We start from the raw sequence: 14,416 nt of genomic DNA, 5'->3' as shown, positions 1-14,416 counted from the left end.
GGCAATTTAAAGCTTCCTGTAAACCTCTCTTAAGTAAACAGGGCTTAGAAGAGACTCTGTCGCCTTCTGCAGGGCTGCTCAATTAGTCCTCTGCAAAACCAAGTTAGACTTGAAACCAGTAAGATAAAATTTGGAGGAGTATTGAATTTTAATTGTAGTAACCTGCCTGTCCCATCTGAGCATCTGGGAGCACAGAGAGGGTTTGAAGTCGTGTTAAGCTGGTGCTGTCTGAAGCATTCACAGGAGTGGTGAATCTCCTGCCTGGCTGGCAGTTCAATCTGCTAGTGCAGGCAGAATGAAATTTGGTGGAATCTAAGGAACAGATTGTAATGTGGAACTCCAGGAGGTGGAGTTCCAGGGAGACAGCAATGCTTGTTCTGTGTTCTCAGTTCCTTCCTGTCACCACAGGGACCTGTCAGACGTGACCATTGCAGCAATAACACTGCTTTTATGTGCTTGCAAATTCCATTTCCATCCTTCCCTGACCTCTCAGCTCTCCCTTAACACAGGAGCTTGATCCCTTTCCAAACCTGGCACTCAAAGCACTGTGAGGAGGTGACCCACTCTTCACCTGGACAACAGGCAGCCAACTTCCACCAACTTACAGGTGTTAGTTCCCCATCTTTTATTCAACACTGACTGTGATCAGCCAGGTTGAGTAAATTGCTTTAGGTTTACACCCTGTGCCATGATATTGAGAGCTACTGAAGGGGAAAAACTTGTGGCCGCCTAGTGTGTGTGGTCCTGACAACAGGAGCCTTTGCAGATCAAAGTGTAGAAAACTAACTTGCTCCTGTGGCTTTCTTTGGGCTAACCTGGAGCTGCATCAAAAGACTCTCCCTGTGGACCTGGGTGAACACATCTGAAGAGCTGAGCAAATTCCACAATCCACTTTTTGAGGCCAGCAGCTGTGTCATCTGGCTCTCTGTGTCCGAGGGGGAACTACAGGTCTGGGAGGGTAAGCTGGGTTTGCTTTTCCTGTTGCAGACAATATCTTTGTGACTATTTGTCAGACTTCATTACTGGCCATTCTGGAGAATCCATGTGCAGTGGGTTCCCTACTGCAGAAACTTTCTCCATCCCATGCCTACTGAAGCGTTAGTAACAGTGAAACAAGCAGGCTGTCATGGCAGGGTGGAGACTGAAAATGGGTTGGTCTGATAGGTATATGAGTGCAAAAAGGAATGAAACCCCCTCATTTTCCTTTTATTAACCTTGTTTAATAGAATGGTCAACTTGGAGAGGAGGGTCAGTACTTGCAATTGCTTTTTAGGGGAGAGGGAAAGCGAAGAAAGTGCCAACTGTGTGAACCTTACTTGAGAGCTGATGGAAGATGAATAACCTTCATGAATTCATACTTGTATCAAGAAACCCTTGTGACTTGTGTCTCTCTGGGCTTCCAGATATCTTGTCACAGTGGAACAGGAACAAGATCCTTGATGAAGCCAAAGAAAGTGAGTTTGACATCCAAATATCACAGAAGGAAATTGAGGAGTTGAGTACAAAGGTGGCAGAGGTGAAGAAACCATGAGCTGGCAGAGCTTTGCCTCAGACCTTCCCTTCCCTGACCTTGCCTTCCCTTTATATGATAGAGTAAACATGGGAAAGTGCCTGTGTTGCTGAGCCCTTGGGTACAGCTGACCCTCAGCCCTCCCCCTGCTGAAGCCTTCCCTCCATGCACCTCCATGCACCTCCATGCACCTCCATGCACCTCCGTGCTTTTTTGGGAGGGATGTGTGTTTTGTTTACAGAAGATACACACAGTTGGGCACAATGTCCCTTCGTGGCAGCTTTTCTGTCTCAGAACTGTGTACAGTGTCAGCAGAAGCTGGAACTCTTCCATCCAACTGTATGGATGATCAGGATGGGCCAAGAGAATTCTCCAATTTTTGTTGGACTTTTTCTGGTTTTGTTGAACTCTCTAAACAGTCACAGTGGTAAAATACAGAGTTCTGTAGAGATAGGGAAAGGCAAGAGTAGGTAAGGCAGCTTAGTTCTTTAGTCTCCTAGAAAAACTAGAAATGGTTAAAATCCAATTACAGGTTCTGCCAATCTACACAGTACTCTCAGTAGGCTTCACGTCTAACACTTAGGTTATTGTGTTCAGCATTGGCTTGGGAGCAGGAAATTAAATACCAAACCTGAGCAAGACATTCCAGTGCAATACAGAATTGAAGCAGGGATTTTGCTTCTAATGTTTAAGCCATGACTATACATAAAACACTCTTAAATGTAATGCAATTTCCTAACACAGTAATTACAGCTTGAGATAAAGAACAGAGAAGCAGAGAGGGTTTTTTTGGATCTTTTGCATATTTGGGAGGATCTGGGTGGTTTTAGTGGTATTTGGTGTAGTTTTCTCCATTGCTTTGCACTCCAAAATATAAGAGGGATCCATCTGTCACCTCAAAACCACTCAATGCCCCTGAAAACCACTCAATGCCAGCCCAAAATTACTGGATTCCTCAGCCCCTCAGGGTGGAATGGGGTTGGAAGGGGATTGGGTGAAGTGGGATGCAAATCAGGAGGGGTGAGTTTGGCATTGGGAGGGGCAGGATGGGTGGGATGGGGATTGGGAGGGGTGGAATAGGAAAAATAGGGCTTGAGAAGAGCGTATTGATTTCCAAGAGGGGTGGGATGTGTTTTTGTGAGGATTGGGAGAGTGGGGCAGGGTCTGGAATGAGACAGCTGAAGGAAGGTTGGGGGTGATGAAGGGAGGGAGAACCAGTTCCTCAGTGGATGTTTGAGTATTCCACCTTCCTGAAGGGCTTTTGGGGTATCCCACATTTTGGAGGCAGTTTTGTACTCCTGAATTCTTGGGGTGTTCCTGTGAGCAGCTCCATGGAGACCCAATGCCAGGGGAGCTTGCCATGGGCACGAGCTCAGAGCTGTAGCCAGAGTCCATTGCCTCAGTGCTGGAGAGCAGAGAAGTGCTGGATGGCCCCAAACATCTGGAGTGTGTGTTTGGGGTTGCAGGGCAAGTTCTGCATAGGTGGGGCATTTGGTCACTGCCCCAGCCCAGCCACTGCAGCCTCTGCTCCAGCCCCAAAGTGGATGCCAAGCCCCTGGCACCCCAAAAGCCCCACCTGTGAGAGGGAGCAGAGCCGGTAAAGGCTGTGACACAGGTGTGACACTGACACGTCCCACGGCCCCGGAGCTCGCAGCAGCTGAGATGGAGCTGGATCCAAGGCCCTGACTGTGGATCTCAATCTCTCTCTCTCTCTATTTTCTCCTGACTTCTGCTTCTCAAAATCTGGATAACTTGAAGTTGGATGGGTTAGAGTTTGCTGTGCCAGTGCCTTGTGAATTGCATTACTGTAGTTCCATCTTTAATAGAAGCTATCAGCTAAGTGAAATACTCTTCCTCTGTTAAATTGTTAGATCATCGGTTATAAGTTAGGTTAAATACAGTTAAGTGCTGTTTTTCAGTTATCAATTTTAAGTTATTAATTTTAAGATACAAGTTTAGGTTACAGTGTAAGTGAAGTTCTGTTGAGTTTGAGGGCTCTCAAGCTTTTAGGCCATACTCATCTCTTCCCTCACTGTCTTTTTTTCAGAGGCACCCACACACACACACAGTGCTGGTTCTCAGTTCATTTCTGGTTTGATTGCCTGAATTTCCTTGGTTTCATTGTTGCTTTTTTCCCTTGGTGTGCCTGAACTGTCCAGTCAGGAGCAGAGTGACTCTTGCCAAGGAACTTTCTCATGCTTTCACTCAATATGAAACCTGATTTTTACTGATCCCTTGCTGGGGATTTTTTAAGTGCTCTCAAGCCCTCATTCGTAAGAGGGTGAAGGAGCCCTGGGCCAGGCTCTCACCCTGGGGGACACGGGGACACTGCTGGGGGGTCCCTGTCCCCCTCTCCCAGCCCTCAGGGCCCTGTCCCCCCTGTCCCTGTGTCAGGCTCTGGGGGTCTGTCTGGTGGAACATCCTCTGGGGGAGGCTGTGGCACTGGGGGGCAGGGGGGACCTGGGGGGACAGGGGACCCTGCTGTGCACGAGCAGCGTTGGACTTCTCTGGGGGAAACTGTGAGGGGGGGCTGGGGTGGAGTCACCTCCCCAGTGACCTCACACAGCTATCCTGTGATGTCACACAGCTACCTGTGATGTCACAGAGCCACTCTGGGATGTCACAGTTCACACTGTGATGTCAAACAATCTGCCCTCGGGTGTCACACCAGCATTCTGCGACATCACAACCTGCTCTGGGATGTCACAACCCAGCTGGGATGTCACCCAGCAACCCTGTGATGTCACAAGCCACTCTGTGATTTCACAGCCTTCTCTGTGACATCACACAGCCTGCTCCATGATGTTACAAAGCCACACTGTGATGTCACATCCTGCTCTCTGATGTCCAACAGAGCCATCCTCTATGATGGCAGAGTCTGCTCTGCAGCCACACAGCCCTCTTTGTGATGTCACAACCCACTCTGTGTCACAGCCTGCTTTATGGTGTCACATCAATGCCATGTGACATTACATCCTGCCCAATGATGTCACACAACCGACCGGTGATTTCACAGCCCAGTCTATGATGTCACAGCCAGCTCTGTGATGTCTCAACCCACTCTGTGGCCTCACAGCCTTCTGTGACCTCACAGCCAACCTGGCATGTCATACAGCCACACTGTGATGTCACAGGCTGATCTGTGATGTCACACAGTCCCCTCTGTGATGCCATAGCTGCTCCATGACCTCGCACAACACACTCTGTGACGTCACACAGCTCCTTTCTGACATCACAGCTGCTCTGAGGCTCTCTGACACAGCCCTAGAGGTGCCCATGGCTATGACACAGCCCCCTCTGGGCCATGGCACAGCCCCTGCCAATGCTGAGCACCCGTGAGCTCTGGCTGTGCCCTGCTGGTGTCCCTGAGATGGCCTGGCAGTGCCCCAGCCCTGCTGGGCTGTGCACAGGAGCTGCTCCTGGTCAGAGCTGTCTCTCTGCAGCGCTGCCGCTTGCCAGGAGCTCCTCTGTGCCAGGAGCCCAGCCCAGCTCAGCAGCACAGCAACAGCACAGGGACTGGAATGACCCTCGCGGGGCTTTGGTGCTGTTTGCATCACACTCAGTCCCTCAGAGTGTGTGCAAATAACTTCTCAAGAAGTCAAACATAAATAGAAACATTGAAGTTCCTTGTAGTGTTAATGAGCTCCACTGAGGGACATGACTGAGAAAGTGTCCCATTTGGGGGTCACCCGAACTAAAGCACACGTCCTCCCAGAGATAAAGGGTGTAATGTTGTTTATTTTCAGGAAGCAAGCATTATTATAGACAAAAGCACTGTTCACACCACACACTGGTACATATGATTGGATATAAGGTACTGTTCACGCACCTAAACTAACTCGCTAATTGGTTATAAACTTTTAATCACGCCCTCTAAGCATTAGCTAAAGCTCTGTCTATGTGACTGCTTTATCTTTTTAACATTCTTTTATGATGCTCCCATTCTTGGCTCTTTACGTTTCATTATCTCCTGGGAAAGAGTCTTCAGAGTCGGTCACACAGCTGGAATTGAGCTTAAGAAACATATTGATATGGCCTCACTCTGCGAGCCAGGCTCCAACATGTCCCCAGGCTGCAGTTGGAGCAGAACACTGCAGGCAGTGATGGCAGGTGGGGACAAGCAAGGCAAAGGTGTCTCTGATGCTGAGCCAACCTGGATGTGTTTCATCAATCCAAAGGGCCAAGCCCTGAGCCCCAGCCCCTGGCAAGGCAGATCCTGTCCCTCCCTCAGTGCTCAGGGCTCTTCCCGGGGCACTGGCATGTGGGGATGTGCAATGGCAAGGGCAGGACCATGGGGTGGCCTCTGCCAGGCTGCTGGGCAGGGACAAGGAGGCCATGAGGCCCCAGGACTGCAAGGGTCACTTGTGTCCTGCTGGCCTTAGGGCCAGGGACAGCAGCCATGGCCAAAGTGCTGCACAAGTTGGCTCTGTCATGGCCTTGCAGCTCCTGCACATCCCTCTGCCCTCTCCAGCCCAGGCTGTCCTACGCTGTCCATGCCCTGTGCCTCTGTCCCTGCAGGCTGTCGTCATCCCCCGGCTGCCCCACCTCGCTGGCCCCTTCCTTCCCTGACAGCTCTGCATCCTGCCTGGCTCTGCCTTGGCACACAAAGCCTTGGGCTGATCCAGACTCCTAACAAACCATGGCTCTGCCTTGATTTTCCTCTGGTCTAGTGCAGTTCATTAGAAAAATTTTTTTTTTGTAGTTATGGAGAGATATTTTAAGGAGCATCTAATAAATCCAAATTCCTAGTTTAAAGGGTTTATTTTTCCCTGTGGAGAAGAGGTGATTGCAGCATTCTGTGACTGACATTGATCCAGGGTCTCCCCTAAGGAGGTCTGGCTTGGTCAGAGAAGCTGTGCCTTGACGTCTGAGTGGGGACAACCCTGGTCCTCAAAGCCCAACCCCATCCTGTCTCTCCTCACTCACCTGGGACCTGCTTTGCTTGCAGAACTGGCTGCACTCAAGCAAAGAGGGGTTTTCATATATTATTTTTTGAAGCAATCTCAAACTCCTAAGTTTCCCCACTGAAAACAGACACCCTCCTCAAGTGTCTGCCAAGCCCAAGCTGCCACCAAGGAGATTCCCCTTCCCCAAGGCAGAACCCTGCAAGGAATGTTTCAGACACATTTGAAGTTCTGCAATAAACACAAATCCAGAGTTGGCTGAAGGCAGAATTAGAGCAACTGCTGAAGGACAGACAAGCTTTGAACTCCTTGCAGCTCAAAGCACCAAGGGGATTGTTGAGAGGTGTGTGAGTGAGCCAAGAGTGAGGGGAAGGGAAATGCAGAGAGCCCTGGAAGTGCTTGTGTGCAGCCAGGCTGCTGGGAAGGGCACTGCAGGCCTGCCCTGGGCCAGCTGTGAGGGTGGATTCTCATGCCAACCTGCACTGGGCCACTGAAAGGGGCTGTTGCCATGGCCACTTCACTGACCCCACGGCAGCAGCCCATTGCTCAGGGCTGGTGTCACTGCCCAGAGCCACAGGGGATCCATGGCTGGGGTTTGTGCCATGGCCACCTGCCCTGTGCCGCGCTGGCTGGGCAGGCGCCTCGGAACCAGCAGCAAAGCCCAGTGCCAGGGCCAAAGGCCAGGTCAGCCTGACAGAAAGGGTCAGTGCTGGGGACTGTTTCCATGGCAACCATCGCTGGGACACCACCCCTGGGTCACCTGTCATGGCAGTTGCCATGGAAACCCCTTGGAGGGGCTGATGCCAGGGACACTTGCACTGAGACCCTGCTGGACTCGGGTGCCATGGCAACCACCATAGGGCATCATTGGGACAGAGGTTGCCATGGCAACCAGCACAAAGCCCCCTTCCCACTCTCCAATGCCATGACAACCTGCAGGAGACACTTTGCTGAGGTTGGGTCCATGGCAAACAACCTTTGCCCTGCTGGGATGGGGATTGTCACGGTCAGAAAGCAGCCTGTGGAGCCGTGGTGATGCTGGATGGCCATGGGGTGCTGCTTTGGGTGGGGCAGAGGGAATTTCCTTCCCAGGGCTTTCCTGGGGCTGTGCTTTGGGGCTGTGCTGAGCACAGGATTGATCACACACTGATGGTTTTGTTCTCGCTGAGCTTGCACAGAGCTAAGGCCTTTCCTGCCCCTCGTCCAGCCATGCTGGGGAGGGGCTGGGGGTGTGGGGGAGCTTGGGAGGGGACACAGGGGGACAGGTGACCCCAGCTGACCCTGGGGATATCCCAGACCACAGGACATCAGGCTCAGTGTAAATTGTGAGGGGAACAAGGAGGAAGGAGGTACATTTGGAGTGATGGTTTTTGTCTTCTCAGGGAACACCTGGGCAGGAGGGGATCCTGTTTTGCTGGGGGTGAGCTCCAAAGACACAGACACCAACTGAAGGAACAGTGTAATTTATGGAATGCAAAAGTGCCAAGAATTACAAAAGGAGAAGCTCAGCAAAGCACATGATCATTAGCAAATTATCACAAAAGGAGAAGCTCATCAACAATGCACCCAATCATCACCACAAAAGATTGCCAATAATGATTTAGAAAGGTCCATCACCAGTTACCCTCAGACTTTACCATCACCCAGCCCCACACATCAGCTGGGGAAGCTGTCACAGCCAAGGGCTGCAGAGCCACTCTGGACACTGGGAATTCCTGCAGCTGTGTCCAGCCACAGGTGAGGCTTCCAACCTCAGCTTGGATAGTGCTGAACAAACAAACTGACAGCACTTCCAGTGCAGGAACATCTGGATTCATTCTCTCCTCTTGGATTCTCCCAAAGCCTGGCCAGGGCTCAAGGAGGAACCAAGGCAGTTGACTTTGATCCTACACCCCCAACAAAGCCAGATGTGGCACTGTCTGGTTTCTAAATACAGAAAGGTAAATTCAGGTTTCACCAGTGAACAGATCCATAGATCATTTTGCTAATAATGCTTTGTTAATGAGCAGATACAAATAACATTTGGTTGGAATGTTCATCTAGAGGTCAGCTTTGGCTCAGGGCCTGTTGTTCAGGCCTTGGTACTTCAATTGGTCCTTTGAGCTACAGATGAACTACAACCTTCCTAATAATTCTTTCAATAACAGAGTCTAAGATTTAGGTATTAGGTGTAAAGGCAATTACACCTAATTGTTCTTCAATTAAATGCTGTTCAAGTTCATTACTCAGGGCTATAATTGACAATCCTTTTGAAACATGCCTAATTAGTTCCTATTCTCTGTTCTTTATCAAATCCCCTTTTTTCTTGAGGCTGTGTCTCTTTTCAGACAAGTCTCAGTGCTCCATTTCTCAGCACAAAGTGTTACAACAACTCTAACATGGAATCACAACACACCAAGTGCACACACTGCCATGATTACAGTGACTGCCACAAATGCATTTCACAGCAGCCTCCAGTTTGGCAGCCATCAAACCAAGCCCACCCAGATGAATTTTCTTCTTTCTGCCATTCTTCTACTGCTCTTTCTATTGAGGTCATTCCTGACTGTTGGACTTCAAACCCATCACTGATACAAGTGCAACATTCCTGTCCTAGAATAGCACAGGCTCCTCCCTGGGCAGCAAACAGATAATCCAAGGCCATGTGGTTCTGCAGAGCTCCCATTTGTGTTTGTTGGAGCTCATAGGATGTGCTATTCAATATTTTAGCAGTATCATTTGCTACTTCTTCTAATAATCTATTTAGCTCCTTAACGTAACTCCATAGGACAAGGCAATGCACATGGGGCACAGGGTGATCCAGAATCTTTGGCTTTCTGAAATCAAAGGCACTCTTTGGGTGGAAAATATTTTCATAGCCCCAAGTCCTCCCTGTGATTGTTGTCAAAGTACCCAAAAGGGTGGCACTGCAGCTGAGAGTGGTGTAACAGTGACCCTGAGCAGCCCCAGCACCCCAAGCTCTACTGACATTGTGAGTGATGTTCCAGCACAGAAATCCTTTCACACTGTGGCCTCTAGCTATAACAGGGTAGGTTTCTCCTGAAGGCAAATCCTAGTGAATCCTGTAAAATTGATAAATGTATTCCTCTGGTCCACAGCACAGTTTAATTATCCCTTCACTGACTCCACTATGAGTCAGAGCCCAGTGAGAGAGTTCTGGTCACCCTGTAGCGTGGGCCCTCCAAGGGAATCCTGTTCCTCCCAACATTAATTGAGAACATACCCAGCAATTAGTTACACTGAGTATTTTAGTTACATTAATCTTTACATTTTCCATAAGAATTGTCATGACTAATCCCTTGGTGAAACTCCAGAGGTGTTTCTGGCAAACAAAGATTCTGGTTGACTACCAACATACAACTTAAACACATAAGGAGTACCTTAGTGACAAGGTTAGTCATTCTTTTTCTTCAATCTCATTTGAGTTAGGAACAATAATTCCATTGTCCATGGAGCTGGTTCCTTTTTAATTCCAGAATAATGCCCCAAGGTCCTTTGCTGTTCAGCTTCACTGTGGTGTCTGTGGGTAACAAGGCTTGGTGGGTCCTTTCCCCTCTGGCTGGAGAGCTGCCAGGTCCCAGTCCTTGAGGTGCTCCAGGCTCCTGGCTGGAATTCGTGTGGAAGGCACTCAGTGTCACATCAGCCTTCACATGGAGCCCTGTGGATCAGAGCATTTTCCAAAGGGAACGTTGGGGCAAACAGGGAGATTTGGTCTGGCAGGATCTGTGAAACAGCATCCTATAACATCTACTTGTTCTCCCATAGAACACTTGGCTGCAGGGACATATTCCCATTGCTCTTGCCCAGGTTTCAGGATTAAAACAGTGTTTTAATTTCCCCAGAGCTGTTCCTTCAGCAGGCTCGGGAGGGCGAATTGGCCTCTGGACCCACACCTTGGCTGCATCATTAGGACTGCTGGATTCAAACCCTTTATCTCCACAAGCAGTAGAGATTTGCAGTAGATCTCCTATTTTCACAATTGTTTTTAAAACTACAATATCAATAATCATTCTACCCTGTCATGGGGTTGCATAATCCAATGTTGTTCACTATTGTTCAATAGAAGTACTTGAATTTCTCCTGGATAATCTGTATCAATTTCTCCTCCCATGACATGAACACTTTTCAAGGCCAAGCTCCAGTGAGCAGTTATCAAACCAGAGTGTCCTGGAGGATCTGAATTCCTGTTTTGGTATTGATAACTCTCATTTGCTTCTGATTTATCCTCATTAAATCTAATGCATAAAGATCCAGCCATGCAGCTCCTGGAGTGGACATCTAAGGGGTTCTCCATCAGGAAAGGTTCCCATCTCCTCTTTTTTTCATCTGCTCTTTTAACAAACCCTCCATCCGTTCCACAAATCCTACAGCTTGTGGATAGTGTGGTATATGAAAAACCCAGCAGCCTTAATCACTTTATTTCTCACAGTAACAGACAAAGGATTCCATATCACAATATCAGAAAACCCTATGAAAATAGCCAATTTCATCCCATCCTCCTTTATTCATGATACATAAACTCGCCAATTTTCCCACTGACGTTCAGGTCCTGGCCAAACATTTTCTGTAGGGTATTTAGTATTACATCCCTGAGCAGCAAAAGGTAACAAATTATTAGTGTCAGCATTATTTCACATTATTATTTAGTTTGTATATATATATATATATATACACATACATATTTTAATTATATTTTTACATATAAGTTTTATTTTATATATTTATTTATTTATTATATTATTTCACTTGCACAAGGAAATCTGAGCTCAAGATTAAAAACTTCTGCTGCTCCATGTGGGAGCAACAATTCCAAAAACAATTGTTCCTTCTGTTGGTGCTTTTTACAATATACTGTTAACAAAATTTATCCTCATCTTCCCAAACTCACAAGATCTTTTCCTTTTTCTGTATGCAATTTTGGATGCATTTTAATACATCCAGCAGATCAGATTCTCTTAGCTGACTTCCCCATTGCTCACACAGTGCTCTGACCTCAGCCCACTCCAGAGCCAGAGAATTATAGGGAAGGTCTTCCCAAGGAGGAATCTTGGATGGGAATGATTCCTTGCATTTATATTTAAAAAGTGACATTTTGCTGTGATCTGGACAGACTATGCCAATTTTGTTTTACCAGTGGGCAGGGCCAGCACCAAAGACACAGACACCAACTGAAGGAATCAGTGCAATTTCCTATAGTTCAAAGCAGCAAAGAATCACAACAGGAGAAGCTCAGCAATGCACCCAATCATCACCACAAAAGATTGCCTGTAATGATTTAGAAAAATCCATCACCAGTTACCCTCAGACTTTACCATCACCCAGCCCCACACATCAGCTGGGGAAGCTGTCACAGCCAAGGGCTGCAGAGCCACTCTGGACACTGGGAATTCCTGCAGCTGTGTCCAGCCACAGGTGAGGCTCCAACCTCAGCTTGGATAGTGCTGAACAAACAAACTGACAGCACTTCCAGTGCAGGAACATCTGGATTCATTCTGCTGTTTGGTTTCTCCCAAAGCCTGGCCAGGGCTCAAGGAGGAACCAAGGGAGTTGACTTTGACCATACACCCCCAAACCAGGCCAGATGTTGGATTTCATGACCTTGTTTAGCTTCTAAATACAGAAAAGTCAATGTTTCACTAATGAGTGGATACATCTATCACAATGTTAATGATCACGCATATTTCAGTAATGAGTGGATACAAAGATAACCTTTGGGTGGAAGGTTCAAGGAGAGGTCACCTTTGGCTCAGGGCCTGTTGTTCAGGCCTCAGTCAGGCCTCTTGTTCAGGCCTTGGCACTTCAGGGATGTGGTTTAGTGCTGGGCTGAGAGTGCTGGGTGAATGGCTGGGCTTGATAAGCTCAGAGATCCTTTCCAACAGAAAGGATTCTATAATTCCAGTATTCTATCTGCTGGATTTAGCTTGGTCCATGTTAGCGGAATTAGTTTGCTCAGAAAGTTCCCTCTTGGTCAGCTCTTGAGGCCTAAGGCTTCAGGCCCTTTAGCTCCTGGCACTAAGCTGCTCATGGTGGACGAGATGACTCAGAGAGAAGAATACAGCTCATCCAATTCCTTCTGGGACACTGAGAGGGGAGGGTGTGAAAACAGGAGCATTGCTTGGTGTTGCCTCCTCTCTGCCCTTCAGGTCTTTCAGTGCTCTGAAACAGCCAAGAGCTTTCTTCAGGAGTGCAATGAAGCAGCTGTTCCTTCTGCCAGGTCTGGCTCTCTCCAGTCTCTGCACTTGACTGCTTTTGTCCCTCTTGCTGTGCCCTCTGTTCCCCCTCTGCTCGCTGGCTGCTGCCCAGGACTGTGGAACTGGCCCAGATCAAGTGCTCGAGATCCTCATTTCTCTGCCCTTGGAGCTGCCTGGGCACAGCAGCCTTTTCCATCTGCAAGCTCCATGTGGACAGGGAGTGCCCAGCTCCGTTCCTTGCACAACCTGCAGGAGCCCAGGGCCTGCCATCTCAAGTCCCTGCTGGCACTGAGGGCTCCCAGGTGCCTCAGGCTGCTGTGACATCACTGCAAACAGGAGGCAAGAGTGGCAGGGGCTGTGCTCAAAGTCAGCTCCATTTGCTGCTGCTGCTGCTGCTGTGGGTCATTTGTCCAGCCCTGCCCCAGACTCAGGGAACAGCTCCAGGTCCTGCTGCTGCTCCCTCGGGATCAGCCACAATTTGGTTGTTGCTCTCAATGCCAGCAGAAGCAGTGGCTGAAGCAGGAGGTGCTGACAGTGCCCCAAGCCCCAGGGCAGCAGGAAGTGAGCTGCTTCACATGAGAACCAGGAGCAAAGGGCATTTCGTTTTTAGGACAGGTTTTCTGTTTTAGGAAAAAAAAAAGGAGAAAAGAAAAAAAAACTAGATGAAATGTGAAAGATAAAAACAAACCTCAAGTGTGTAGTTTAAAATCTTCTGTAACTTTGGATTAAGAAGTAACTGATCTTTTGTAAAAGAGAACTCAGTTATTTACTTTGCCAATGTGCTGATAGCATGGATCTATCTTACTGGCCTCAGTAGCCTTTTTTAACAGATTTTGGGCTCTGTTTCCAATATTAAGTTATTTTAAATTCTGGTTGAAGCAATAAGAAATTGCTTTTTTCCCTGCCATCTCCAAGCAGGACTGGGAATCGAAATTCTGCTGATCCCCATCTCATTAAAAAGATGCCCTTCCTTCTCACCCTGTGAATGAGCTGTGCATTCCCTTTGAAATTGTCAGGGGTTTCTTAAAGATGCAAAGTTTCACTTACAGCTTTTTGCTCTGGTTGGGAAGTGGAGAAGGGCAATTCTTCATCCATCAACTCCAGACTACACTGCCTTAGGAACAACAGCCCACTTGCCAGGTTTGGCTCACTCGTGGCACTTCTAGAGGAGGAAGAAGGTGCAATTGCACAATTCCAACCCAAAACGGAATGAAGAGTGGGACAGACAAAACATCCTGTGGAGATACAGGCGTTCTGCTGGGACTGTGGAGTGTTTAGGTTCTGGCCAATTGATGTGTATCCCTCACTGCAATCTCTGGGCCTGCAGGAGAGTCTCACTCACCTGCACAAGCACAAAGCTCCGTCGGTGTGCTCAGAACAGGCTTGTCTGATGCAGAGCTGTCAGAGCAATGGGAGGGCAGAGCAGGCCCAGCCGTGCCCAGGGTTGAGCCCCAGCAGAGCCCTGGCAGAGCCCAGAGCAGCCTCAGCATCCGCAGAGCCCTGCTGGAAGCAGAGAAACCAGAAACTGCCCGTCAGCTGAAGGCTCCTGTCCCCCTTGTCCCAACTGCCCACAGTGCCCAGGCCATGCTGGCTGAGCTCAGAGCTGTGCCCAAACCTCCCCATCATTGCTGGGGAGGAGAGCAGGAGGGCAGGACATGTGCCCAGCCTCCAGCCAGCCATGGCAGATCCACCTCCTCAGCAGCTGCCCAGAGCAGGATGCTCCTGTGCTCGCTGCCATCTCCCCAGAGCCCTCATCCCACCCCTGCCGAGAAGATGGGGATCCACCTCACGGCATCTGCTGCTGGAAGAAA

The 14,416-nt window shown here is 48.8% G+C and overlaps 1 protein-coding gene and 1 pseudogene across 1 annotated transcript in view; one reads left to right on the top strand and one right to left on the bottom strand.

Moving 5' to 3' along the window:
* The window catches only part of LOC146424144 (uncharacterized), a 502,567-nt gene that overhangs the window by 347,339 nt on the left and 140,812 nt on the right, over positions 1-14,416 (bottom strand). The window lies entirely within an intron of this gene.
* LOC146424149 (uncharacterized) overlaps positions 1-14,416 on the top strand; it is a 98,334-nt pseudogene that overhangs the window by 65,004 nt on the left and 18,914 nt on the right.

The sequence above is a fragment of the Lichenostomus cassidix genome, unplaced genomic scaffold (assembly GCF_008360975.1).
Source record: "Lichenostomus cassidix isolate B80296 unplaced genomic scaffold, HeHo_3.0 HiC_scaffold_42, whole genome shotgun sequence".
NCBI classification, from domain to species: domain Eukaryota; kingdom Metazoa; phylum Chordata; class Aves; order Passeriformes; family Meliphagidae; genus Lichenostomus; species Lichenostomus cassidix.
The sequence above is the reverse complement of the archived record's forward strand: the minus strand, read 5'-3'. Positions and strand labels throughout refer to the sequence as shown.